Consider the following 27,002-nt stretch of genomic DNA (forward strand, 5'->3'; position numbering starts at 1 on the left):
ACAGCACTTAAGCTGTCCAGTTAGGCTTTAATTTTAATATTTCTCCATGAGGAAAGTACGTATTTTTAATAGCGTTCTTTCTTTCAATATGTTTGCAGTGCAACTAAATCACAGTCCAACAGCATGCGTTTTTAAAGCAGAGGAAGTAAAATAAATGGAGTCAGTGGTCTATCTTCATTTCCCAGCACAAATTGTTAGTCACATATTTGCCAGTTTGGTTTGGATTTATAACATGTTCGCAGTGATTTACGTGGTATTTACATTATAAACTTTTCATGTAAGCATTGAAGGTACTTCAAAGATTTTACATTATTTTCTTGAAACTCCTTTTGAAGGGGAAAAAAAAAAAAACATGTAACAACAGGGCACAAAGGAACCAAAACGTTAAATTAGGTGACAGGTCAGAAGCTACACCACCACACTGTTTCCTAGGGAAAATAGTGATTCCCCATTTATCTTTCCAAAGGTAAGATCTCCTCCCACACTTTATTGAGGTATATAGTGATATTTACATATGATATTTACATACAGTGATATTTACATACAGTGATATTTACATATCACAAAATCCCCCCTTTCTTAGTGTAAAGTATGATGAATTCCCGCAGTTGTGTAGAGTTGTGTCACCACCATCATATGCTGCTCTGCCTTCTGTCACTGAAGTCTTTGCCATTTCTAAGATTTCATCTTAAATAAATCATACATTATGTTTTCCAAAGTGGTTATACGGTTTTGCATTCCCACCAGCGCTGCACGAGAGTTCCAGTTCCTCCTCATCTTACTTGATACATGGGGTTGTCCATCCTTTTAAAAACAGCCGTTCCAGAGGACTAGGAAAATTATCACTGTAGTTTGAGTATTCGTTTTCTTGGTGACGAGGGACAACGAGCCTCATTTTATGTGCTTCGTGGCCATTCCTACATCTCCTTTTGCGAAGTGCTTTCAAATCTTTTGGCCATCCTCATTGTCAAGTTGTATAAGTTGTATATAAAGTTGTATGTGTGGCCAATATTTTCTGTCCATTTGTGACTGGCCTTACTGTTTCCTAACTTTCATTCTCTAGAAGAATAACAGTTCGTAATTTTGATAAAGCCCATTTTAGCAATTGTTTTATCCTATGCTGGTTAACTTTTAAGGACACCAGAAGTAAAACTCCACATGAAAGGAAATGGTATTCCCAACTTCTATCCATCCACTCCTTGTGTTGTCTTCATCCTTTTAGGCATCCTGATTGCTAAACGAAAATTTGTGAGCGTCATTCAGGCACCATGGAAATGTGTAAAGACGCAGTAGCAAAGGATACTGCAGAAGGTTGAGAGAAGGAAACACACAACAAAACTCTTCTTTAAGCAAACTAACTTTCAAAGTAAAGAGCAAAAGAATTAAAGGTCTAAAGATGTGAAATTGAAGAAAAAGAGAAATGATGCCAGTGGGGGTTTTGTGACTGCTGAGTAACAGCTGGAAACACATGTAAGGGCAGGTGTTAAGAATCCTGCTTCCAGGGGCGCCTGGGTGGCTCAGCGGGTTAAGCCGCTGCCTTTGGCTCAGGTCATGATCTCAGGGTCCTGGGATCGAGTGCCGCATGGGGCTCTCTGCTCAGCAGGGAGCCTGCTTCCCTCTCTCTCTCTCTGCCTGCCTCTCCGTCTACTTGTGATTTCTCTCTGTCAAATAAATAAATAAATAATAAATAATCTTAAAAAAAAAAGAATCCTGCTTCCAGCCAAGATGGAGTCGCTGGGACCAGATCTATTCTCCAACCAGAAACAACTGAAAAACTGGACAAAACATGAAACAATTCTTCTCAAGACATTGGCCATCAGGTGGTGGAAGATAATGAACCCTGAGAGATTCCAGCAGAGAAAATAAGCACCTGAAGGTGTCCCATATTATTAGTCATTAGGGAAATGCTAACTAAAAACCACAAAAGAGGGGCGCCTGGGTGGCTCAGTGGGTTAAGCCACTGCCTTCGGCTCAGGTCATAATCTCAGGGTCCTGGGATCGAGCCCCACGTCAGGCTCTCTGCCCAGCAGGGGGTCTGCGTCCCCCTCTCTCTCTGCCTGCCTCTCTGCCTGCTTGTGATCTCTCTCTCTCTCTGTCAAATAAATAAATAAAATCTTAAAAAAAAAAAACACCCACAAAAGATATTTCTTCTCTCCTACTAGAATGTGTAAAATGCAAAAAACTGACCACTTAAGTGTTGGCAAAGATGATGAGGAACTTGAACTCTCTTACACAGCTAGAGGGCACTTCCAAAACTTTGAAAACCATTTAATAGATTTTCTAAAAAGGTAAACATACTCCTTTTTGACCGTGCCATTCCACTTCTATATTTGTCCTAGAGAAATCGAAGCATGTGTTCAACACAAAGCCTTCGACCTGAATGTTCACAGCAGTGCTTGCTACCCAGTGGTTCACAATGGGAAGTGATTTTTCTTCCCAGGGGATTTTTGGAGAATCTGGAGACATTTTGGCTGTCACAATGAGAGGTGCTATTGACATACAATGAGTAGACCATAAATTCTGCTGAATGTCCTAGAGTACACAGGACGGTCCCTCACAACAGTTTTGTAGCCCAAAATGTCTGTAGTGGCCAGGTTGAGAAATTATGTGTGTAGCTCCAAAAGGGAGCAACCCAAATGTCCTCTACTAGGTAAAGGGACAAACAAATGATGGTATATCCCTACCATGGGATATAACTGACCACTGAACATAGTTTCAACTGCATGAATCCACGTATACACAGATTTTTTCAGAAAATACTGTATAGTACTATAAATGTATATTCTCTTCCTTATGGTTTTCTTACTTGCATTTTCTTTTCTCTAGCTTGCTTTATTGCAAAAATATAATACATGATACATATAACATACAAAATATGTGTTAATCAACCATTTATGTTATCTGTAAGGCTTCTAGTTAACAGTAGGCTATTAGTAGTTACTTTTGAGAGAGTCCAAAATTACACATGGATTTTTTTTTTAAAAGATTTTATTTATTTGACAGAGAAAGACAACAGCGAGAGAGTTCCCTCTCTCACTGGGAACACAAGCAGGGAGAGTGGGAGAGGGAGAAACAGGTTTCCCAGTGAGCATGGAGCCCAGCGTGGGGCTCCATCCCAGGACTCTGGGATCATGACCTGAGCCGAAGGCAGACACTTAATGTCTGAGCCATCCAGGTGTCCCCTGTACCTGAATTTTTGACTATGCAGGGGGTCAGTGCCCAAAAGGCCCACACTGTTCAGGATCAACTGGGTTGTAAATGACAAATGATTTGTAAAATGTGATAGTTGGATATAAAGCTTTCATTCCTTATATTCTTCAGGGTGTATCTTTTTTTTCACTCATAGACTTTTTTAACAATATTCGGTGCTTTCTAAAGTAACTGGATCATTCTACTGTTGTAACACTAAATTCACATAATGGCAGCCAACAACCAAGAAAATGTACAATTGCGTAGGTCGTTCTTGCCAAGGCCACCTGCTCATTGTTCTGTGGCTGATGAACTTCCTCTTCCCAGCGTGCTTACTGAAGCCAAGGGCATTTAACAATAACTGAACTTAGATAAGCTGTTCTAAATTCTCTAGTACTACCTGTGGGTCTAAGACACAAATGCCCTGGTAAAAGGTAAGACAAGGTAATCCTAGCTAAGATGAGATGAGATGGATTCTCACCTAGAAAAATCACATTGGGAGTTGACTAGAAAAAACTGAGGAATCTGAGTAGAGAAATTGGGGCACAGAGAAAACCTGAAAGAAACCTGGAATTAATTTCTAGTCTAAAGGCCTGGATTGATTGATCAATGCACTGGCAGAGAGAAAGGGAAGGGGTTTGAAAATAAGAAGAGACAACAAAGCAAAGGGACCTGAATTGTGCTTCTGGAGAGATACTATAAGAACACCAGGTACAAAAGAAGAAGAAGAAAGGAAGAAGAATAAAAAATTTATAGTTTTCCCCATGAAAAAAGCCTATAGTTCACTGATCTAGTCCTAGAAACCATGAATTCATGGGCTCAATGTATCATCATACCTAGGATGGAGACTGTTTTCACTGGGTCTCAGGCACGAGAAGTGAGAAAGACATTGGGGGAAACCAGTCCTTGGCTGAAATTTGGCCCGAATTTCTGAAGTCTCTGCAAGTATTCAACATTACATTAAATCAGAAAGAAAGGCAAACTGATGCAAGTCTGTCTCCTCTGAGAATGACCATTTTAATTTCATTTTCTCATCTGATAAATACTTCAGTTTTAAACGCTACATTTGAACACTTTGGTCCACTGCTAAATATGAAAAGCAAAAGAATTGAAACTTGGCAGAAAAACAGATTAGATGTAGATTACAAACAGAACCATCTGTCTCTTTCAGGGAACATACAAACCAGTGCAAATGACATTAAGTAGCAGTTTTCATGGCACTGCCTATGTGGCAGGAAGAGATCAAAGAAACATGGTCTTTGCTACCTGAGGAAAACAAGGGAAGTTACTCAAGCAGGAAGTCTTATATAAAATTAGCATGGATATGTTTATATTTATTTTAATTTCTTTAAAGATTTTATTTATTTACTTGAGAGAGACAGCACGAGGTGAGAGAGGGGCAGATGGAGAAGCTCCCTGCTGAGCAGGGAGCCCAACATGGGGCTCCACCCGGGGACCCTGGGATCAGGACCTGAACTGAAGGCAGACGTTTAACTGACTGAGCAGTTAAGTCTCCTCTGTTTATTCTTATTTTAAAGATAGTTTTGTGTGTAACGAAAGATAAGCATTTTGTGGAGAGAGAGTTCTACTTGGATACCAAGAATTAGTTTCCTAGATTAACTCATTCTCCAACTGGCTGTTTGTCTTAGTTAGTTGCCTTACGTCGTCTCTCAAATGCTTCCATTTGAATTGTTTTTATTTATTTTTATATTTTATCATCTAAGTTACATTTATTTTCCTTGAAGACAGTTTCGTGTGTGTGTAGTACGCCACACACGTGCGCACACCCGCATCCACACGACAGTTCTCACGCTCACAGCAGTTGTGTTCTGTAGCGAATACTGCGATGGCTCCTGGAGAAACACAGGACTAGCTTCTTTCCAGGCTCCGGTCACATTTTCATCCACTAGTAGATACACAACTTGTTTTATGGGTGTTCTGCTTTGAGACCCCTGTTTAATTTATATTGTTGATTCGTTTACTTGAACTCATGGACAACAGCATCCTATCTCATGCCTGTAGAAGCTCTGTAAGATATTTCCTCCTCAAGGCGCATCACAGCCTTCCCTCACTTAAGAACCTGGAGAGCACTGCAGCACTGTGCTTGGAAGCCATTTTAAACAATGGAATCACCGGCAAAACTGTGAAAAATGGGACACTAAATAGATGGAGAAAAAGACACTTGTTCACAACAAGGCAGAACACTGCTTTGTTCTACCCAGCGGGGGAAATGCCAGCTGGGCAGCTCAGACTTTTCCTGCTCTGCGCCTGTCCTGGAATGACTAGTAAAATGCAGTAAGTTTTGATCTTGAGGTTGCAAGTCAATTTTTGCAAGGTCGCAAATCCGCAAATACAGAATCTGTGAATAATGAGGATCAACCATCTATGTGTACTTCTTCACAACAACTAACAAACTATACAACGACAGTCAATGCAAATTTCAGATATTATTTCCTTGAAGATTGTTGCTACCTAATATATTAATAATATTGTCCCCAGAAATCGCCTAGCTTAGGTCATCTCTTAAATGATATTCTCAATTATAAGCCCTTTAAGGGTTTTGTTGAACAAAGAAAACTGAAGGGCAAACTTGGACTTCCACGTGGTAACTGCAGAGCCTATGTTGATGTGTGGGAAAATGCCAGCATATGATAGGTGCTCAATAAATGCTACACACTTTGTTTTGTTTCCTGATTCATGTTCCTTCCTATTTTTCTTATTTGCTTTCATTTTACTAGCTTAAATTATCCACTGCATGAATAAATGCAGAGTCAGGAAATTCCATTTCACATACGATGTGGATATAAAATCACTGAAGATACATTACTCTGAATGTGGGTGGTATCTTCTTGGTTTTCCTCAGAGTTCTCAGAAGGTTTCTAAGCTTCAGGTGGAAATAAAGGAAAGCGTAAGCTTCATATAAATTGAATGAATTTTTTTAGATGCGAAAATATGAATAGCAGTTCCAAGGGTGAAAGAATACAAAATTATTTACAAATTTCAGCCGGAATCCGAGACAAGCATTAATGATCATATTAAAATAATACTGTAATAGGCAAGACTAGAAAGTGATCTCTTTTATAACATGTTTTACATGCTATTTGTGTTAGCACTTCACCACCACTCTCAGAAGTAGGTGTTGTTGCAAATACAGCAAACTACATCGGACCTTGGCCTTTCCAGGATCCACGCTGTATTACTCCACTAGGCCAGTGATCCCAGATTCCCCAGGAAACATCTTTGTTGTGGACTTATTCTGTTATAAGGGCTTTTGACCCATTGACAGCAAGCACCATCCTTTGGAATGTAAGTGTAGCAGTCCGCCTGGCAGAAGCTATGCCATTGGAATGGAAATAATGTTGAATAGCAGAAGACATTCAACCTGCCACTTTGTCAGCCCTTCTGTAAATCATTTAATCTTTCTCTTCCTTGGTCTCTGTCATTAAAATGAAGAAATCAGAATAATTTCGGTCAGATGAATGCTCTGGCATCTGTAATTCACAGACAGTTTATCTACAATGTGGGCCTTTGTCACTGGAAAGCCGCCTAGTAAAAGGAAAAGACAGGGAGAGCAGAAGAGAGCAAAGATAATTACAACAGCTACAAACACAAGGAGACTGTGGATGGCCAAGATAGCAGGTAGTGTGGTTTTATTGAACCTTTTGGCTCTATTGAAATCCCACTAAAACAACAGTAACCAGATTTTGTTAAGGCAGAAATCCATAAGAAAAGAGGAGACAGAGAGGAGAGCACAATACTGATAGATGCGAGAAAGGAGGCAGATGAGCCACAAATGAATCCGCAGACCCAAGACAGCAGAATCCTGTGAAGACAGGTAAGAATCGAATGGATTGATGAATACGAATTTTTCAAAGCCTCCAGAATGGCCCTGTTAAGGACCTCTGAGTGTTAGGGTAAAAGGAGATCCTAAAGAAAGATGATTGACTGAAAGTCTACTTCACCAACTGTCAGATCGCCCGCTGCCTTCCCCACCAGAGCCCAAAACTATAGGTGCATTCTCAAAAGAGAGCTAAGAGCAAGTCTCTGAACTGGATGATACCAGGCAGGAAGGTGGGTTAGTAACCCTGTGAGAAGGGATCTGGTTGCTGAGGGCCGTTCCTCTCCCCCCATTCAGTTTCCTTTTTTTTTTTTTTTTAAGATTTTATTTATTTATTTGAGAGAGAGACAGTGAGAGAGAGCATGAGCGAGGAGAAGGCCAGAGAGCGAAGCAGACTCCCCATGGAGCTGGGAGCCTGATGCGGGACTCGATCCCGGGACTCCAGGATCATGACCCGAGCCGAAGGCAGTCGTCCAACAGTTTCCTAGGTGCTGGCAGGCTGGCCTCTGTTCTAGGCAGAAGACAGGAATCACTATCTTCTCCAGAGAATATGACCTACACACATAAATACAAAAATATTTATATTAGAGATCACACAGCTCATCACCCAAGACCCTCTCCTGACAGCAAGGACTTTATGCATCAGAGCCATGGTGTTTTCCAAGCCACTTTTTGGTCTCCCCTGTGTGAGCATACAATCAGAATTACCTGACATCTGAGGAAAGGATTTATCTTTTAATGAGAGAGGAGAAAGAGAGAGAGAGAGAGAATGAGATTGAAAGAGAAAGGGACCAAAGCAAACAGAAAAAAAGTAACTTGGAAGAAATAAGAAACTCTGCTGGGGAAAGAAGTTATTAGAAATAAAACTAATATTAACTAAGATAATATATTGCAACCACAGAACATGAACAGGCTGTATAAAAAGGGGGGTATTTTTAAAAAAGGAGTATATATGGGGAAAAAACTGGAAACAAAAAAAAGATGCTGTACATTTTCAGAAGGAAAAAGCAAACAGAAACAAAGAGACACCATATAAAAGATCATGATCAGAATGGCCTAGAACATCCCAACAGCAGTGCTGGAATGGAAAGGAAAATGCTGTATACAGCCAACTGATCAACCAAGTGTGAGGCTACAACACAGATATTTTTAGAGATGCAAAATTTTATTTGCCATGTATTTTTTTCTCAGAAATCTATTTTTTAAAGCTTTGGAATTAGCAAGCCAAGGAAGAGAGAAATAGAGATTTTAGGAGCCAGAAATCTAGCACAGAACAGAAGGGAGGAAAATTCTCACTCATCAAGGACAGACAGTTGAGACTGGCATAGGACCCTCAGGAATGGCAAGCTCATGGATGACCTGATGTGTCTCAACATCTCGAGGTGAGATTTGTGTAGACAGAAAAGCATGTAGGGTTGAAATGCTAAATACCTATAAAACACATTGGAATACACGCACACACGCACACACACACACACACAGAAAGAGAGCTGTGAACAATGAGGCAAACTGGTAAGAGGTATACAGGAATCCTCTGTTCTGTGCTATTTTTGCAACTCTTCTGTAAATCTGTAATTATTCCAAAATATAAAAATTTATTTAAAAAAATAACGAGACCATGGAAAAAAGTTAAGAACACTAAAATTTGACAGGAAGTGCTCCTTATCTCAGGTATGTTGGATCTCCCTTTCTGATCCCAGCCAACAAAAAAATTCCCAATTCTTTCCTGCTCTCCAGAGCTCAACTCTCACGTGAAGCAACTGTAGATTTTGAAGATTCAAGTGTTGAAGTTTGTAGAGAGATATGAGCCTGACACCCCTCATTTTACTGTGAGAGAAGGGGCGCCCAGACAGGTCTTGACACTTGTCCAGAATCATGCTGACCTCTTTCCAGGTAAGAGCTCTCCCAATACCACCTTACAAATGTGAGCCAGACTGCATACACACATGGCTACAATGAATCGAAATATTCTCTTTCTTCTCAGTAAAATAAAATTGGGGAGCTTGGGTGGCTCAGTCAGTTAAGTGTCTGCCTTCTGCTCAGGGTGTGATCCCAGGGTCCTGGGATCAAGCCCAACATAGGGCTCCCTGCTCATCAGGGAGCCTGCTTCTCCCTCTCCCCCTGATGTTGCTCTTTCCCTGTCTCTCTCAAATAAATAAAATCTTTAAAAATAAAAAAATAAAATTGATGCAAAGCCTTCCAAACATCTCCTACAATCCCATCCCACTTCCTGAATTATCCCCCATTCCTATCCCATTGCACAAATGAGGAAACGGAGTCTCAGAACGTTTGTGTGGTGGGAGAGTGGACAAGTGGCACAGCTGGCACGGGGACCAAGGCTGCTCTACGCCCCTTGCAGATAGACTTCTAACCAAGAAAGCATTCTGAAGTCACCTGGTTGACTCAGTTGGCTCTGCATCAGCCTTCGGCTCTGGTAGCGATCCCAGAGTTCTGGGATGGAGTAGTCCCACATCAAGTTCCTTGTTTGGCAGGGAGGCTGCTTCTCCCTCTGCCTACAGCTCCCCCTGCTTGTAAGCCCTCTCTCTTTCTCTCTCTCTCTCTCTCTATCTCTCTATCTCAGAAATAAATAAATAAAATCTTTAAAAGGAAAAGAAAAAAAAAACACATTCTGTGGGTCGGGTGGCCATGAAAACTGGTGACTTCTGTAAGACACAAACTTTAGCTATTTTTAAACATTTTATACCTGATTTAGTTGTCCACTCAGAGGCTAAAACATAGCCCCATCATTGGACAGCATTTGGTCCAATTTAAATAACCTGGAGATGCAGACATTTTAGGATCAGATTATTACTTGGATTTTCCCCCTCTCTTAACCTTATTGCCAACCTAAGCTTTTTAATGCTTTTGGAGTGCAGAAAGAAAAGGTTTTAATCACTGCAAAAATTGTTATGTCATTTATATGAGTTCATCACTATTTATTAATATTCCAAAGAGGTTGGCTTGCCCCCACTCCCTATCAGATCCTCTTTTTTACTGTGTAATCTTTCACAAAGATTAAGTATTGTATAAGGAAATCCGTTGCTAATAAGGCTTTTGTTTTGAAGGGAAAGAGTTTAAATAAATTCAACTCTGTTTGCAAAGAAAAACTTCAAAGCCTTTAAAAGAGCGTCCTTTTTTTTTAAAATTCAGGTTGTTAGACTTGTTCCCATATTTAAAGGCAAAAAGATGAAAGAAAGTTAATCCTCCATAAATTTTCCCTCCTATTATGCCAGAGTTTCAATACAATACCTTTTTGCTTAGTAATTCTAAGGGTAAAAGAGAGGCTGGAGCCAATAATTAGCAGAGCTGCAAATTGCCGTTGTTTTAGGTATGTGTCCAGACATTCTTCAACCTCAGGATTCCTATCAAGCCTCGAATATATGCTCCTCGCCCTCCCACAGTGGCACATCCTTGGGTTATTCTGACTTGTCATTTCAACATAAATCTCTCTTCCCCAGGAAATAATTTCAAAGCATAACATTTTTCTTTGCAGTCTTCTTAAATTGCTACCATTTCACGTTAGTTACACCTTATCAGTAACCAGGATGAAGAATTTCACCTGCAAAGACAAAGAGAGTTCCCTCTACTCCTGTATCTTGTTCCTACTTTAGGATAAGCTTTCAAAATCCTAATCGTGTTGACCTTTGTTTATTTTAAATAATTAGATGAAAAACCCCTCAAACTGAGGCGTTTTCAGCATTACAAAGGATGGTCTTCTAGGTCTAAAAAACCCTAAAGGCTGTTTATTCTATGGCATTATGGGTCATATTGTTTTCTCAAAGTCTTATTCCTTAGCAAAAAAGATATGATTATTCCCCCATGTTCCTGGTTGTTGGCATAATGGAGAATCAGAAGTTTGTAAGATTCAACCTTCCCATTGCTGAATTAAAATGCAATTAAGTCCAAAATTCCTTCTTAAAACATGCAACAAATTCTCCTAGTCAATGAGGAGGAGGCAATAAGAAGTTATTGTTTAGCAGACACAGACTTTCTTTTTGGAATGATGAGAAAAAATCCTGGAAATGGACAGTGGTTATGGTTGTACATCATGAATATACTTAATGCCCCTGACTTATACCCTTAAAATGGTTAAAATAGTAAATTGTATGACATGTATATTTTGCTACAATTTTTTGAATATAATACATAAATGAGAACTTCATGGTAAAAATGTTAAATAATGCAAGGCTGGGAAATAAGCACAAAAATAAGACAATATTTCTGGTGGATAAACTATCATTAATAGATATAAAAAATATAATAACATGAGATTTCTAACATAGAATTCCACTTTTATTATCTTATCCTAAGAACATAATTTAAAATTTATACAACAGTGTTGTTTGTCATAGCACATTGTTAGAAAAATGTTGGGAGGACTTTAATGTCTAACAATATTAGTTCAGTAAGTTCTGGTTAACTTAGTAAATAAATTAGACCTCTTTTGTTTACTTTTCTGCTTCTGACTTCACATTAAATCTGGGCATTCCTCTGCTTCTTTTTAAGGCTTTCTTTTAATTACCACTGGTTCACTCAACAATTACTTATCGACACTTCCTCTGTCAGGACCACAGGAGGTGCTGGGGATAAAGTTTTCAGCAACTCAAACCAAGTCCCTAGGCTCACAAAGTTTATAAATGTTGAGGAGACTACAAAGAAAAAAAATCAGCAATTTTAATATCACATGACAAGTGCTAGGATATGGGATGCTCTGGGAATAAGTCGGTCAGACCCCTAAACCAGATCCAGGTACCTCTGAGATGACTTTCTGGAAGAAATCAAGTCCCCAGGATGAGTAGAAATTAAGCAAGGGAAGAGCAGACTGTTCCTGGCAGTGACAATAGCGTATGTAAGGACTCAGAGGTGAAACTGGAGGGGCACTTGGCTGCCTTAGTCCGTAGAACATTGACTCTTGATCTCAGGGTTGTGAGTTTGAGCCCTGTGTGGGGCACAGAGCTTTCCTTTAAAATAAATAAATGAATGAATGAATGAATGAATGAATGAATAAAATTAAATAAAACAGGAAGTATTTCAGAACAACATGAGCATAGAGGTGCCAGGAAAAGATAGCAAGAAATGTATCTGGGGGCGCCTGGGTGGCTCAGTGGGTTAAAGCCTCTGCCTACGGCTCAGGTCATGATCTCGGGGTCCTGGGATCGAGTCCCGCATCAGTCTCTCTGCTCTGCAGAGCAGAGAGCTTGCCTCCTCCTCCTCTCTCTCTCTCTGCCTGCCCCTCTGCCTACTTGTGATCTCTGTCTGTCAAATAAATAAATAAAATCTTTTAAAAAAAAAATCATTAAAAAAAAAAGAAAAAGAAATGTATCTGGGGCTACATTGCTGTAAATCAGACTTAAATCAGACTCAACCTCAAATCCAAGACAAGGACGCAGCTGATTCACTTATTGGGTTTTTCCATAGGAGGAGGTCACAGGCACTCCGCAGTCACATGCCTCATGCTAAGCTCACTGTCTGCATCCCTCCCTGCAGCCCAGGTGCTCCTTGAAGTTCTCAATCCCAGTGAGTTATGCCCCCAGAAACCCACACACAGATCCCGAGTCTCCTTCCCTCCTGGTCACCTTGGGAGCAGGTGGGGGCAGATGGGGTGCGGGACTGGGCAGAAAGGGGAGCTGGGAATGAGGGAGCTGAAACGGTCTGTGAATGTTGTCCCGGGTTCAGCAGATCCTGGATCTCTGTGGCTCCACCTGTCAGTCCCTGAATATGAGCCACAGGGAAGACAGGGCCGAGGGCAGGCGGTCCCGAGGGGCTAACAGCCCATCCCCCAGGAAAACGAGTCCGTTCTTAAGAGGATGTGCCGCAGCGTCTTTGTGCCCATTTCACACAGCGGAAGTCCAGTCTACTTACTAAATATTTCTCGAATCAATCTTCTCTCTCTGTTTCTACTCTTCAGACGCTGCAGCAGTTTCCCTGCCCTGGTGTCACTGTCACAAACACTCTGGCACCCCACTAAGCCCCTCTCCACACTCTAGTCCGAGAGATCTTCCCAAAACCCAAATCCGATTGTCATTCTTCTGCTCAACAAACAGCTACTCGGCACCGCTGGGGATAGAATCTGAACACCCAATCGTTTTCGTGGGGCTTACCCCGCATCAGACCTCGACGAGGCACTGCGGTTCCCCACCTCCCTCCATCCACTGGCCCTGACCCTACCCACTCCACTTGTTCTTTCGGGTTTTATTTTTTAACAGGGTTTTATTTCTCCACTTCAAGTTTCACAGGCTGTTCCCCCAGCACCCCCCACCCTCAGGTCCTTTAAAGATGATGGCTTTTCACCTCTCTTCTGTTACTTAGTCGGTGCCTTTTTACTGCTGTAAGGTCTGCTCACATCACAGGGTTCTCCTCCCCAGGACTGAATTCTTAATGCAAATTCATTCCCATAGAATTTTCAGATCCTATACTCTTCCCTCCCTGCTCTGTACAGCACAGTGCTAGGCTGGGTACTGTAAATACGCATCACACTATAATCTCATTGTAGACTTGGAATGGGTATTCTTTTTCCCGTTTTGCAGATGAGGAACTGGGCCCCACAGGTCCGGAGCACAGTTTTTGGACTTCGTTTTCACACATGGCACCCCTTTGTTTAATGAATGTGGAATGTTGAGTTTTTTGCCTTTTAGATTTTGAAAATGCACATCAGTGCAAAGTCCTGGGACTACAGGGGTCCGGTCAGAGATGAAACACATCCCAGTTTACAGCCCCTTTGCCCACTGACCCGATCTCCTCCTGGACCCCTGAATGCCTTTTCCATCACAGAAACTTCATGTCAATGTGACCTCTCCACCAGGAACACTGTCTCCTGCTTTGGGTCTGGTTAATTCTGACTTGTCTTTCAAATCTCAACTTAAATACTGCTTCTTCCAAAAAGCTATGGTTTTACCATTTGCCTGTTCCTGTGCATCACTGTGTGGTGTATTAGTTCCTGTTTCTCTATCCCTCACCAAACTGTAAGCCAGATCATGGCAGAGACTCTTAAACTTTTTTTTCCTTTTCAGTTTTACTAAGAAATAATTAACATACATCACTGTATATGTTTAAGACATACAGCATATTGTTTTGATTTACCTCTATTGTGAAATGATGACCACCGTAGGTTCAGTTAGCCTCCATCATCTCATATAGACACAACTAAAAGAAAGAAGGAAAAGGGGCACCTGGGTGGCTCAGTCAGTTAAGCGCCTGCCTTCTGCTAATGTCATGATCTCTGGGTCATGGAATCGAGCCCCGTGTTGGGCTCCCCACTCAGCAGGGAGTCTGCTTCTCCCTCTGCTGGCCCCCACCACCCTCCTCTGCCATTTTACTCTTCCCTCCCTCCCATTCATGCTCTCACTTTCTCTCTCTCTCTCAAATAAAATATTTTTTTTAAAGAGAAAGAAAAAAGAAAACATTTTTCTCCCTGCAATAGAACTCTTAGGAGTCACTCTGTTAACAACCTTCTGTGTATCATACAGTGGAACTAGCTATAGGCATCATACTGTCCATTGCATCCCTAGTATTATGTATCTTATAAGTGGAAGTTTGTGCCTGTTATTTATGGTGATGGACTAGCTCAGAAGCATGATGCTTGGTTTAGAAGCCATGCGACACCTACCACTGCATTGTACTACAGCACAGTGCTGACCTGAAAACGGGCTCCAGGTGCATTATGCACTGAGAAAGGTGCATCATACTTATGGTATGGAGAGGAAAACATTTTGGAAAGGAAAACATTCTCAGAAAAATAATTCTCAAAGGACAAATAGCAAAACGGTGACTAAAATGCTTTCAGGTCCATCATCTGCTACTTATTGAAGGGGTGGGTCTTCAGTCTTCTTGGTTTGGGGTTTATTTGTGTTTGCTCAAATTTTAGGAGGCCTGAGGGTTGTTTTTTTTTTTTTTTTTTTTGCTTTAATAATAATAATAATGAAAATCAAAGAAGCCTTATAAAGAGTAATTTAGGAAATTCAAGATTTTAAGGTGCAGAAATCTATTATTTCAGAGTGCATACGCTTGGCTAAGAACAGACTTCTGAGTTAATTTATTAAATCTACACAAATAATGGAATTTACTCAACTCCTGACTCTGGAGTTCAAGGACTGGAATTCTCAAAGTTCACCATTACATTCTGCTTCTATTAAAAAGGAAAATATTGCTGCTTCCCTAGAAACAGACTTTGTTTTACAGTGGTGGTGTTATCTTCACTAAATTTTTCCTCTTTTCATTAAATCTGTGTATTTTGGAAGACTGTTTTAAGTACTATCAGAAAGCACTTCACCTTCAAGTTATTTTTCTTCCACTAATTGACTGTGTCTCACAATATTCCCAACTATAGCAAGGCAAGAACAAGCACCCCCAGTTCTCCTCACTCTGTGAGACCTATTGTTAGGGCCATTCCATTGTTAATCAGGATGAGACAATCATATTTAGTCTACATTCGTGCTTGTTCAATGCCAGTATCTTAATTTCAAGAACAGCATGATTTTATCAGTGGTGTGTGAAAACCACTTCACAGCACAGAGAAGATCTCTGGCTCTTTCTCTAGTGCTTCCCAGAAAACTTGGCTTCCTGGTTTTTCACTTCTCCCCACCCCCTGAGGGAAAACAGCAGGTTTTCACACAGCAACTACTTGTCTGGTGGGGGGAGGGTCCGGTAACTGCTGACTGCGGACCCATTGAGAAGGTTAACCACACACCTACCAGCACCATTAACACATTAACTATCTGGCCAGTTTATTCTGGGGCCTAGGTGAGAATGGTGTTTGCAAAACTGGAACAGAAACGCGGCTAAGTTTGGAAAAAGGGACAGGGGAAGAAGGGATGTAGACAATCAGCAAAGGGAAAAATGCCTCTGAAGATGTCTGGGCTGAGAGCACAAGACAGCAAGATGCAAGATTCAGGTAGGGAATAGCAAAGCCAGGTGGAAAGCATTTCCCCGGTAATTCTCCCAGACTTCTTAGAGAAGTTGCTTTCAATCAGAGGGCCTTGGGTTGGCTCAGTGGGCCCCATCATGCCTCTTGGGTTGGGGAGGAGATACAGGCACCGGGCACTGGTGTAAGCAGCATTCATTCAGGCATGATGTCATCAATCATAGCAGCCCTGGGAAGTGGGTGTGGCTCTCCTTGTCCTATAAATGGAAACAGAGGGTACCTGGGAGGCTGTTGGTTAAGCGACTGCCTTCAGCTCAGGTCACGATCCCGGAGTCTGAGGATCGAGTCCCACGTGGAGCTCCCAGCTCCACAGATAGTCTGTTTCTCCCTCTGACCTTCATCCCTCTCATGCTCTCTCTTACTCTCTCTCTCAAATAAATAAATAAATTCTTTAAAAAAATAAAAATAAATAAATGGAAACAGAGAGGGGCACCTGGGTGGCTCAGTCAATAAAATGTCTGCCTTCCCCTCACATCATGATCTTAGGGTCCTGGGATTGAGTCCCACATCTGGTTCCCTGCTCAACGAGGAGTCTGCTTCTCCCCCTGCCTGCCCTTCCCCCTGCTTGTGCTCTCTTGCTCTCTCGCTCTCTCGCTCTCAAATAAATAAATAAAATCTTTAAGAAAAATAAATAAATGGAAACAGAGATTCAGAGGGGTTCATCAACATGTCCTGAGTCCTGAAACGACATCCAGGCCCTTACTCTCTTACTATATTCCATGGAGTCAGTAAGAAGGGGCTCTCGGACGCAGGCTTCTCTTTTCTGCAACAACCTCCATCCCCTCCAAAACTGCACTCTATCCCAAACTCTGAACACCACCTGGATGCAACCCTCTAAACTGTGGCCACTATCTCTTAAGTGCCCACCCACACTCCTGAGGTGTTCCTGTGCTAACATCTCGTGCCCAAACCCAAACCGTTCCAGGGCCTTCCCTTCCTATTGGAACAGTAGCTCCCTTCTCCTAGTCCACTTGGACTTGCAGTCCACTCTGGTTCCTCTCTGCATCTCAATTCCCATCTCTGATCTGAGCAAGAAATCCCTATTATCTCTGCCTCCAGAATCATCCAGGTCTGACCAGGGCTCCCACCTTCCCCCCTCCCTTAGCTCTGCCTCCAGAATCATCCAGGTCTGACCAGGGCACCCACCTTCCCCCCTCCCCTACCCCAGCCATTGTGCCCTAGTTACCCTGCTGCCGCTATCCCTGCCCCTTAGTGTCTTCTCTTCACACGGCTTCCAACTGCCCCCCAGCAACCTGCCATCTCACTCAGGTGAAAGCCAAACCCATCCAGTGGCTCCAGCAGTGGCCCTCACTCACTGTGCAATCTCATCCCCAACCCACCGCCCCTGCTCTTGGCTCACTGGTCTCCAGCATTCCTCAAACACTGGGGACTTTCTAGTCAGATAGTCCCTCACTTCCCTGAGTCCTTGCTGGAAGGTCCTCAGTGAGGTCTTCCCCCTGCTTTCCTTAAAATGTCATTACCCCTAACACACCCTCTCCCTACCCCCTTTCTGGCCCTCCTTCCCTGAACTGGATGGCACCGGACACCGTCTGCTGTTCTAGATGGTTCCCTCTGCTCCAAACATGGAGGATGGAATCCCTCAGAAGGCAGACTGCTTACTGTGCTGGCTCTTATTCACTGCTTCTTTGGAAGAGTTTCTGGAGCATGACAAGCAGTTTATAAAAATTCCAATATAGGGGCACCTGGGTGGCTCAGTGGGTTAAAGCCTCTGCCTTCAGCTCAGGTCATGACCCCAGGGTCCTGGGATCTAGCCCCGCATCGGGCTCACTGCTCAGAAGGGAGCCTGCTTCCCCTCCTCTCTCTCTGCCTGCCTCTCTGTCCACTTGTGATCTCTGTCAAATAAATAAATAAAATCTTAAAAAAAAAATTCCAATATAGTGTTGGTAAATATATTTGCATAACCCTATGTATTTTTTTCCTTGTCATTGTACTTACTCTCTGCTGGATTTTTATATTACACTCGTCCTCCATGGAGACACTTCTAATCTGTTAAGAGGTCATTTCTGTCAATTCTGAGTCTTCCAGTAGTATTAAGATGCAAGATTAAACATTCAAATAGTTCGTTTTAAACTCAAACAGTTCAGCCTGTAACCAGTGCCTATTCATGAAATCAGCATCCAGAGAAAGGTCAACAGAAACATCAAAAGTCCCTTGTGAGATGGCTTCGGTTCTTTAATGATGGAATGAGAAATAATAACAGAATGAGAAATTGTTAGCAAATTAAATATAAATACTTAGAGACATTTTCTGAGTGACTCCCCACCATGGACATTGCTCTATAGACAACATCCATCCCTTTGCTCCTCCACATGGAGTTTGTGTTTGGGTTGCATTCATTTCAAATTGAACCCTGATTGATCAAAACTTAGATCTTTATGGTCCATTCTTGCCACGATGAAAGATCCGTGTACCCTGGGCCTAAGGTGAACACCTGGCTTTGTGCTGGCCACAGACTTGGTTCTGGGATGATGTAGTCAGTGCAAAGCCCAGGAATTTTATATGGCCCTGTAGGGATACACAGACTCTCTTTGTTTTCATCAAACACTGAAACAAATAGATCGACTTAATTGTGTTTGTTCATTTTACATACACACACACACACACACACACACACACACACAAATATACAAATAGCCAGAAGGGAGGTGGATGGAGAGAATAACAGATAAAAACACTGAATAATATATTGTCATTAATAGGATACCAGAATGGTAATATTTTACATTACACCCCTGTAGTTTATAGACCACTTTCACCCAAATATTATCTTATTTTCATAGCACACCTATGGGATGTCAGTATAATTACTATCCTACTTTACAAATGGGGACATTGAGTCCTCAGAGAAGTGTTGTGGTTTATCCTACGCCACAAATAATAGATCACTTGAGTACTGCCCACCACAAGGTATTGTATGAGAACAGACAATGAGTGGACAGAAATTGCAGACAAAGAGAGCCCAGCATACAACAGTCCTGGGGTAGTCTTGAGATTGTCAGAGAACCAACATGGCACTTTAGATGGGGACGGTAAAAACAATCAGAAACGAAAGAGAAGAAATCCTAGAGTTGAACCCAGATCTGTCCGATTCCAAAATTCCTCCCTTTACCCACTCAGGTACCACCTCAGTTAACCCGGTGGATATCCCCAGTACCAAGGAGGTACGAATCAGACACCACCGCAAATTAAATCTGATGTGGGGATTAAAGCAGAATAAAAATTAAATTTCCTTACTACTTACAGCCCACTGACAGGTCCTTGAAACAGGCAGACTGATATTCCTCTGGGAACCCAGCTGCCTCCGTGTTAATACTCAGCCAAGGGCAAAGGCAATCTTAGCCTGACCCCCCCAGGACCCTGTACGTCTACTTTAACATACGAAAATTCCTTTGGAAATGTACTTTATCTCTACCCCTCCAACATATGTATGGCAGTCATCCCCAAAGCATATGACCCACCAATATACATCTGCAGGGTCTCATGACTAAAGTTTTATTAGACAGTAATAAGTGACCTCTTCTTAACAGTAGGTAGCCCTCACTGTCCTGGAAGCCTTGCCTCCAAAATTCCTTAGAGACTTACATTATCCCTAACCCCTCTCTCAACTTCAAAGTATATAATTGGCCACTCCTCGTGACCCCAGTGCAGCTCATTCTGCCTATGGTTCCTGTCCCCTGCTTTAATAAAACCACCTTTTTACACCAAAGATATCTCAAGTATTCTTCTTGGCCATCAGCTCTGAACCCTACCTTTCCTACATGAAAATCCACATAACCATTTGTAGGTTGTCTATTTAAATGGGTTTTGCTGTTATAAATCTCCTAGAAAGTGGAGACATTTTTGTAGAATGTGACTGGTGCCTGGCATAATTTCACACGGTGACATGTGAAGGACCCTGTGCTCCCTTCTTTATAACTTGGGAACCCAACTAGGTACATAGGGTGTGTTCGGAGCCTCTAATGTCCCATAGCTCAATACAAACACAAAGCACATCAGTACTAGGAAACAAGCAAATGGACACGACTTTAGTTGTAGAAAGTGGTTGCATCCTGTGGCAGGTTTACCAAAAAATTACAATTATTATAACTATGCTCATTATTGGTCAATATCTCTCAGCTCCAAGCCCTCTCCCCCCAATACCTGTATTCCTTCTTTTTGTTAATTGTGGTAAAATACATGTAACATAAAACTGACCACCACAGTCTTTTACAAGTGTGCACTTCAGTGACAATAAGTACATCCATATTATCCATCTCCAGAACGTCTTCTTCATCACAAACTCCCCATTGCCCCTTTCTCCAGTCCTAGTAGCCCCCATTCTACCACCTATCTCTATGAGTTTGATCTATCATATCAATGGGATTGTAAAGTATTTGTCCTTTTGTGACTGGCTTGTTTCACTTCACGCAAAGCCCTCAAGGTTCCTCCACATTTCAACCTGTGTCAGAATTTCTTTCCTTTCACAGGCTGAATAATATTCCTTTGTAGGCATACACCACATTTTGCTATTCATTCATCCATCAGTAGACACATGGGCTTTCACATTTTGGCTTTGGTGAATAATGCTGCTATGAACATGGGTGTACGAGTACCTGTTCAAAGGCCTGGTTTCATTTCTTTGGGGTATATCTCAGAAGCAGAGTTGCTAGATCATATGGAAATTCAACGTTTAATTTTTCTGAGGAGTTGCCATACTGGATGGGACTGTGAAAGTATCCCCCAACATCCTTCATCAGCTGGTTTCCATTACTTTTTCCCAATGGGAGTCTCAGACGAGAACCTGGAAGGTAAGAAGAGAGAGCTAAGCAATTCTGCCTTCCACAACAAGTGCTATATTAAAAAACAAAGAGAACCAAATAAACTCAGCTCTGCCATTCCCTTAGCTCTTAACCTTTCCAAATCTCTATGTTCTGAGGGCCTGGTCTCTCATCTCTAAAAGCCAGAGCTAAAAAGATTTTTTAAATTCCTTCAGACTATAAAAGCCTACATTTTACATAAAAAATAAAAAAGACCACGAAGCTATGCCAAATATTGTAAAAACCCTATGCACCAAAGAACTGAGTTAAACTTGAGTGACCCTATTCTAAAAGCTTGACTGCTTCTCCCAAAATTCAGACTTGAGCTTCCAACCCTGACAGGGTAACTCATATCAGCCCTAGCCTACATCGTAGAGAACTATGAAACGGGACTCAGTCTATAAAGCCAATGATTTCAAGCATTGGACAACAGGAAACAGAGGGTGGTAATCCTAGAGAAAAGGGAAATACTCAAAATGAGCCCCGATGCACCCTGGCTTTCAGCCCATGGACACACTCCAGACTGCAGCAAAGGTAGGTAGAACCCAAGCAGAGAGCTCTGATCTCCGTGACTTGCAAAGACAGATACTGAAGGTCAGAGCAGGTGAAGCACCCAGAATTTGTTGGAAAAGGTACTAGAGGCAAAGGAGTGGCAGAAGTGTGAATGGGCACTCCCCAGGTCTTGGGCTAAAGCCTGGACTGCATGAGGGCACAGCAAATTCTAAGAGACCCTTCAGAGAAGAATTGCTGCAGGCTAAGAGCTCCATAGAGGTCACAGGTCACTCAGGGCTGGGAGAGGCTGAAGTCCTACACAATCAGAGTAGAAAAACTATGCTGAACACAAGAGGCATTCAACTCAGATCCCAGGAAGGTCACGCCATCTGAGTAAAGAACATGCCCTAGAATAAGGGACACCTAGATCTAAGGACCAAACAGAAATAGACCCACCTGATAGGATCAAGTGAACCCACTAATAATTGAACTGCTTGCTTGAATAAAACTCAATACTATTTAAAGGAAAACAACATAGTATAACTCTCCTGAAATCTTCCTTAATCCTTGGCATACATTGAAAAATTATCAGATATGAGAAGAATCAATGAAATGTGACCTGAAATTATAGAAATTATATACTCTCCACATACATATCTTTTGTAGTAGAAATACTGAAGAGATGTCTGAGGCAGCAGAATAGCCAAGGTGTCTCTTGATCTATAAATAATTTACAAAATTTTACTAAATACTGATCTATCTACAGTAAGTACTCTACTTTTTACCCATTAATTATACGCATTATGAATTTTTAATGAGATGCTAAATGATCTTATCCCTACAATCATTAACTTGAAACCAAGTGTATCTTACTTAGGGAGAAGTAACTTCAACATAAATGTGAGTTTTTATTTTTTTTTAAGACTTTATTTATTTATCTGAGAGACGGAGATCACAAGTAGGCAGAGAGGCAGGCAGAGAGAGAAAGGGGGAAACAGTCTCCCTGCTGAGCAGAGTCTGATGTGGGGCTCGATCCCAGGACCCTGAGATCATGACCTGAGCCAAAGATAGGTAAAAGTGAGTTTTTAATGTCCAACTTTTTTTTCTCCTTATGGACAAATCTTTTGCTAAGAATACTAAATAAAGGCGATGATGATGATAAAACATCTTATGGACCTGGCAAGTTTACATCATTTTGTGGTGAAATAGGTGCTGGTATCTGGATGGTTGTATGAGTTGCAGAGGACACCTCGGGATGGGGTGCCAGAAGAATGAAGCCAGGAAATTTGAATCTCAGAGCAGAAGGTTCTAGGGTTGATGATGCCATCTGGGCAAACATGATGACACTGTCAGGGCTGAGCCCATTCAGGGAGAGAAACTACCTGTCCCACTGCCACCATCATCACACACGTCCTAGACATTATCCTCCATTCTCCAAAGTGGAAAGGAGAACTTGTTAAGGTAATCATTTAAAGGACAGTTGAGGGGCACCTGGGTGGCTCAGTGGGTTAAGCCTCTGCCTTCGGCTCGGGTCATGATCTCAGGGTCCTGGGATCAAGTCCTGCATCAGGCTCCCTGCTAAGCAGGGAGCCTGCTTCCCTTCCTCTCTCTCTGCCTGCCTCTCTGCCTACTTGTGATCTCTCTCTGTCAAATAAATAAATAAAATCTTAAAAAAAAAAAAAAAAAAAGGACAGTTGACCTCACTGCCACCACCACAGACTACTCTTTCCATAAGTATTATCTGTACCTTACCTCTATGTTAGGATTCTCTTTTTTGCAATTGACTTTTACAGAGGAGAAGGAAACTAAAATTGGGAGAAAGATCATGATTTTAGGAGGAAGTAAATTGATTGTTAATAAACGAAATGAAATCTAATAAAGAAAATTCCCGCTGTAAACTGTAAATTAAATTAAGTTAAATGGCACTCCCAGACTTAGGGAAAATGATAGAAGAATGGGATAATCTATCAAAATCAAAAATCAACAAAAATTTAAATTCCTTTTATAAAGCTAGTTTTACTCTGACACAGAAGCCAGACGGAGAAACCACAGGAGAATTACAGGCCAATATCCCTGATGAACATGAATGCAAAAATCATCAATAAAATGCTAGCAAATTAAATTCAACTCATACTATAGTCAAGTAAGTTTTTCCCTGGGATGGTGCAACATATGCAAATCAATCAATGTGATGATAAAAGCTATATTAACAAAATAGAAGAAAAAACCATATGATCATGTCAACAGACACAGAAAAAGCATCTGACAATATTCAACATTCATTCTCGATAAAAACTCTCAACAAAATGGGTCTAGGAGGAACTTACCACATACAGTAAAAGTCATATATGAAAAACATACAGCTAACTTCATAATCAATGGGGGGAAAAGAGACAACAAAAGCAAAAATAGACAAATGAGATTGCATCAAACTAAAAAGCTTCTGTACAGCATAGGGAACAAACACAGAATGAAAAGGTGATATACAGAATGGAGGAAAATATTTGCAAACCAGGTATCTGACAAGCAGTTGATATCCAAAATATATAAGGAATCTCATGTAACTCAATAGCAAAAAAATGAATAAATAACCTTTTTCTTTAAAGGTTTTATTTGTTTATTTGACAGAGAGATAGCACAAGTAGACAGCAGCAGGCAGAAAGAAAGAAAGAAAGAAGCAGGCTCTCCGCTGAGCAGGGAGCCCGATATAGGGCTCAGTCCCAGGACCCTGAGATCATGTCCTGAGCCAAAGGGAGCTGCTTAACCGACTGAGTCACCCAGGAGCCCCATGAATAAATAACCTTATTTTAAAATGGACAAAAGTGGGCATCTGGATGGCTGAGTTGGTTGGGCGACTGCCTTCGGCTTAGGTCATGATCCTGGAGTCCGGAATCAAGTCCCACGTAGGGCTCCCAGTTCCACAGGGAGTCTCCTTCTCCCTCTGACTTTCCCCCTCTCATGCTCTCTTTCATTGTCTCTCTCTCTCTCAAATGAATAAATAAAATCTTTAAAAAAAAATAGACGAAAGTGGTGCCTGTGTGGCTCAGTCAGAAGAGCATGCAACTCTTGATCTCAGGATCATGGATTCAAGCCCCACACTGGGTGCACAGATTGCTAAAAAAATAATAATGAACTTAAAAAATGGACAAAAGAGGGATGCCTGGGTGGCTCAGTTGGTGAAGCATTTACCCTCAGCTAAGGTCCTGGGATAGAGCCCTGTGTTGGATTCCCTGCTCAGTGGGGAGTCTGCTTCTCCCTCTCCTTCTGCCCCTTTCCCTGCTCATGCTCTCACTCTCTCACTCACTCTGTCTCTCAAATAAATAAATAAAATCTGTTTTTAAAAATGGACAAAAGACCTGAATAAACATTTCTGAAAAGAATAGGCAAGAAGGGTGCACCTGGTGGCTCAGTCAGTTGGGTCCTATTCTTGGTTTTGGCTAGGGTCATGATCTCAAGGTCGTGGGATGGAGTCCCATGTCAAGTTCTGTGCTGAGCATGGAGTGTGCTTGGGATTCTCTCTCTCCCTCTCCCTCTTCCCCTCTGCCCACTTGCATGTGCGCACTTTCACTCTCTCTATCCCTAAAATAAATAATTTTTATTAAGTTTTCAGGCTTCATAAGTATAGTTCCATCTTTATTTTTTTAATTTAATATAACAATCTTTATTACTAAATTCTTATTTTCCTTGATATTGTGCTTTAATTCCTTTTTTAGTGCATAATGATTTTTTTTATTGTGTTATGTTAGTCACCATAAACGATATCATTAGTTTTCAATGCAGTGTTTCAAGATTCATTTTATGTCCAACACCCAGTGCTCCATGCAATATGTGCCCTCCTAAATACTCACCACAAGGTACACCCATCCCCCCACCTCTCTCCCCCTCTAAAACCCTCAGATTGTTTCTCAGAGTCCACAGTCTCTCAAGGTTCCTCTCCCCCTCTGAATTGCCCCAATTCACTTTTCCTTTCCTTCTCCTAATGTCCTCCATGTTATTCCTTATGCTCCACAAGTAAATGAAACCATATGATAATTGACTTTCTCTGCTTGACTTATTTCACTCAGCCTAATCTCCTCCAGTCCCAACCATGTTAGTGCAAATGTTGGGCATTCATCCTTTTTGATGGCTGAGTTATATTCCATTGGATTTAAGGACCACATCTTCTTTATCTATTCTTCTATTGAAGGGCATCTCAGCTCTTTCCAGAGTTGGGCGTTTGTGGAAATTGCTGCTATGAACATTGGGGGTACATATGGCCCTTCTTTTCACTACATCTGTATCTTTGGGTTAAATACCCAGTAGTGCAAATGTTGGGTCATAAAGTGGCTCTATTTTTAATTTCTTGAGGCATCTCCATACTGTTTTCCAAAGTGGCTACATCAACTTGCATTCCCACCAACAGTGTAAGAGGGTTCCCCTTTTTCCACATCCTCTCCAACACACATTGTTTCCTGCTTTGTTAATCTTTGCCATTCTATCTGTTGTAAGGTGGTATCTTAATATGGTTTTGATTTTAATTTCCCTGATGGCCTATGATGATGAACATTTTTTCATGTGTCTGCTAGTCATTTGTATGTCTTCATTGGAGAAGTGTCTGTTCTTGTCTCCTGCCCATTTTTTGACATGATTATCTGGTTTTGGGGTGTTGAGTTTGAGAAGTTCTTTATATATCTTGGATACCAGCCCTTTCTCTGTACTGTCATTTGCGAATACCTTTTCTCATTCCGTGGGTTGTCTCTTTGTTTTGTTGACTATTTCTTTTGCTATGCACAAGCTTTTGATCTTGATGAAGTCCCCAAAGTTCATTTTCACTTTTATTTCCTTTACCTTTGGAGACATGTCTTGAAAGAAGTTGCTGTGGCTGATGTCAGAGAGGTTACTGCTTATGTTCTCCCCCAGGATTTTGATGCATTCTTGTCTCACGTTGAGGTCTTTTATCCATTTTGAGTTTATCTTTGTGTATGATGTAGGAGAATGGTCGAGTTTCATTCTTCTACACATAGCTGTCCAATTTTCCCAGTACCATTTATTAAAGAGACTGTCTTTTTCCATTGGATATTTTTTCCTGCTTTGTCGAAGATTATTTGACCATAGAGTTGGGCTCTCTACTCTGTTCCATTGGTCTATGTGTCTGTTTTTGTGCTGGTACCATGCTGTCTTGGTGATCACAGCTTCGTAATAAAGCTTGAAATCAGGCAATGTGATGCCACCAGTTCTGTTTTTATTCTTCAACATTTCCTTAGCAATTTAGGGTCTTTTCTGGTTCCATACAAATTTTAGGATTGTTTGTTCCAGCACTTTGAAAAATGCTTCTTGTACTTTGATCAGGATGGCATTGAAAGTATAGATTGCTCTGGGTAGCACTGACATATTAACAATGTTTATTCTTCTGATCCTTAAGCATGGAATGTTTTTCTATCTTTTTGTGTCTTCTTCAACTTCTTTCATAAGTGTTTTGTAGTTCCTTGAATACATATCTTTTACTTCTTTAGTTAGGTTTATTCCAGGGTATCTTATGGGTTTTGATGCTATTGTAAATGGAATCTATTCTCTTATTATCCTTTCTACAGTTTCATTGCTAGTGTATAAGAAAGCAACTGATTTCTGTGCTAGTTCCATCTTTTAAAAAAGGGGGGGTACCTGGGTGGCTCAGTGGGTCAAGCCTCTACCTTTGACTCAGGTCACGATCTCAGGTTCCTGGGATTGAGACTCTCAATCGGACTCTCATCAGACTCTCTGCTCCGTA

This window comes from Neovison vison, chromosome 4 (assembly GCF_020171115.1).
Source record: "Neovison vison isolate M4711 chromosome 4, ASM_NN_V1, whole genome shotgun sequence".
NCBI classification, from domain to species: Eukaryota; Metazoa; Chordata; class Mammalia; order Carnivora; family Mustelidae; genus Neogale; species Neogale vison.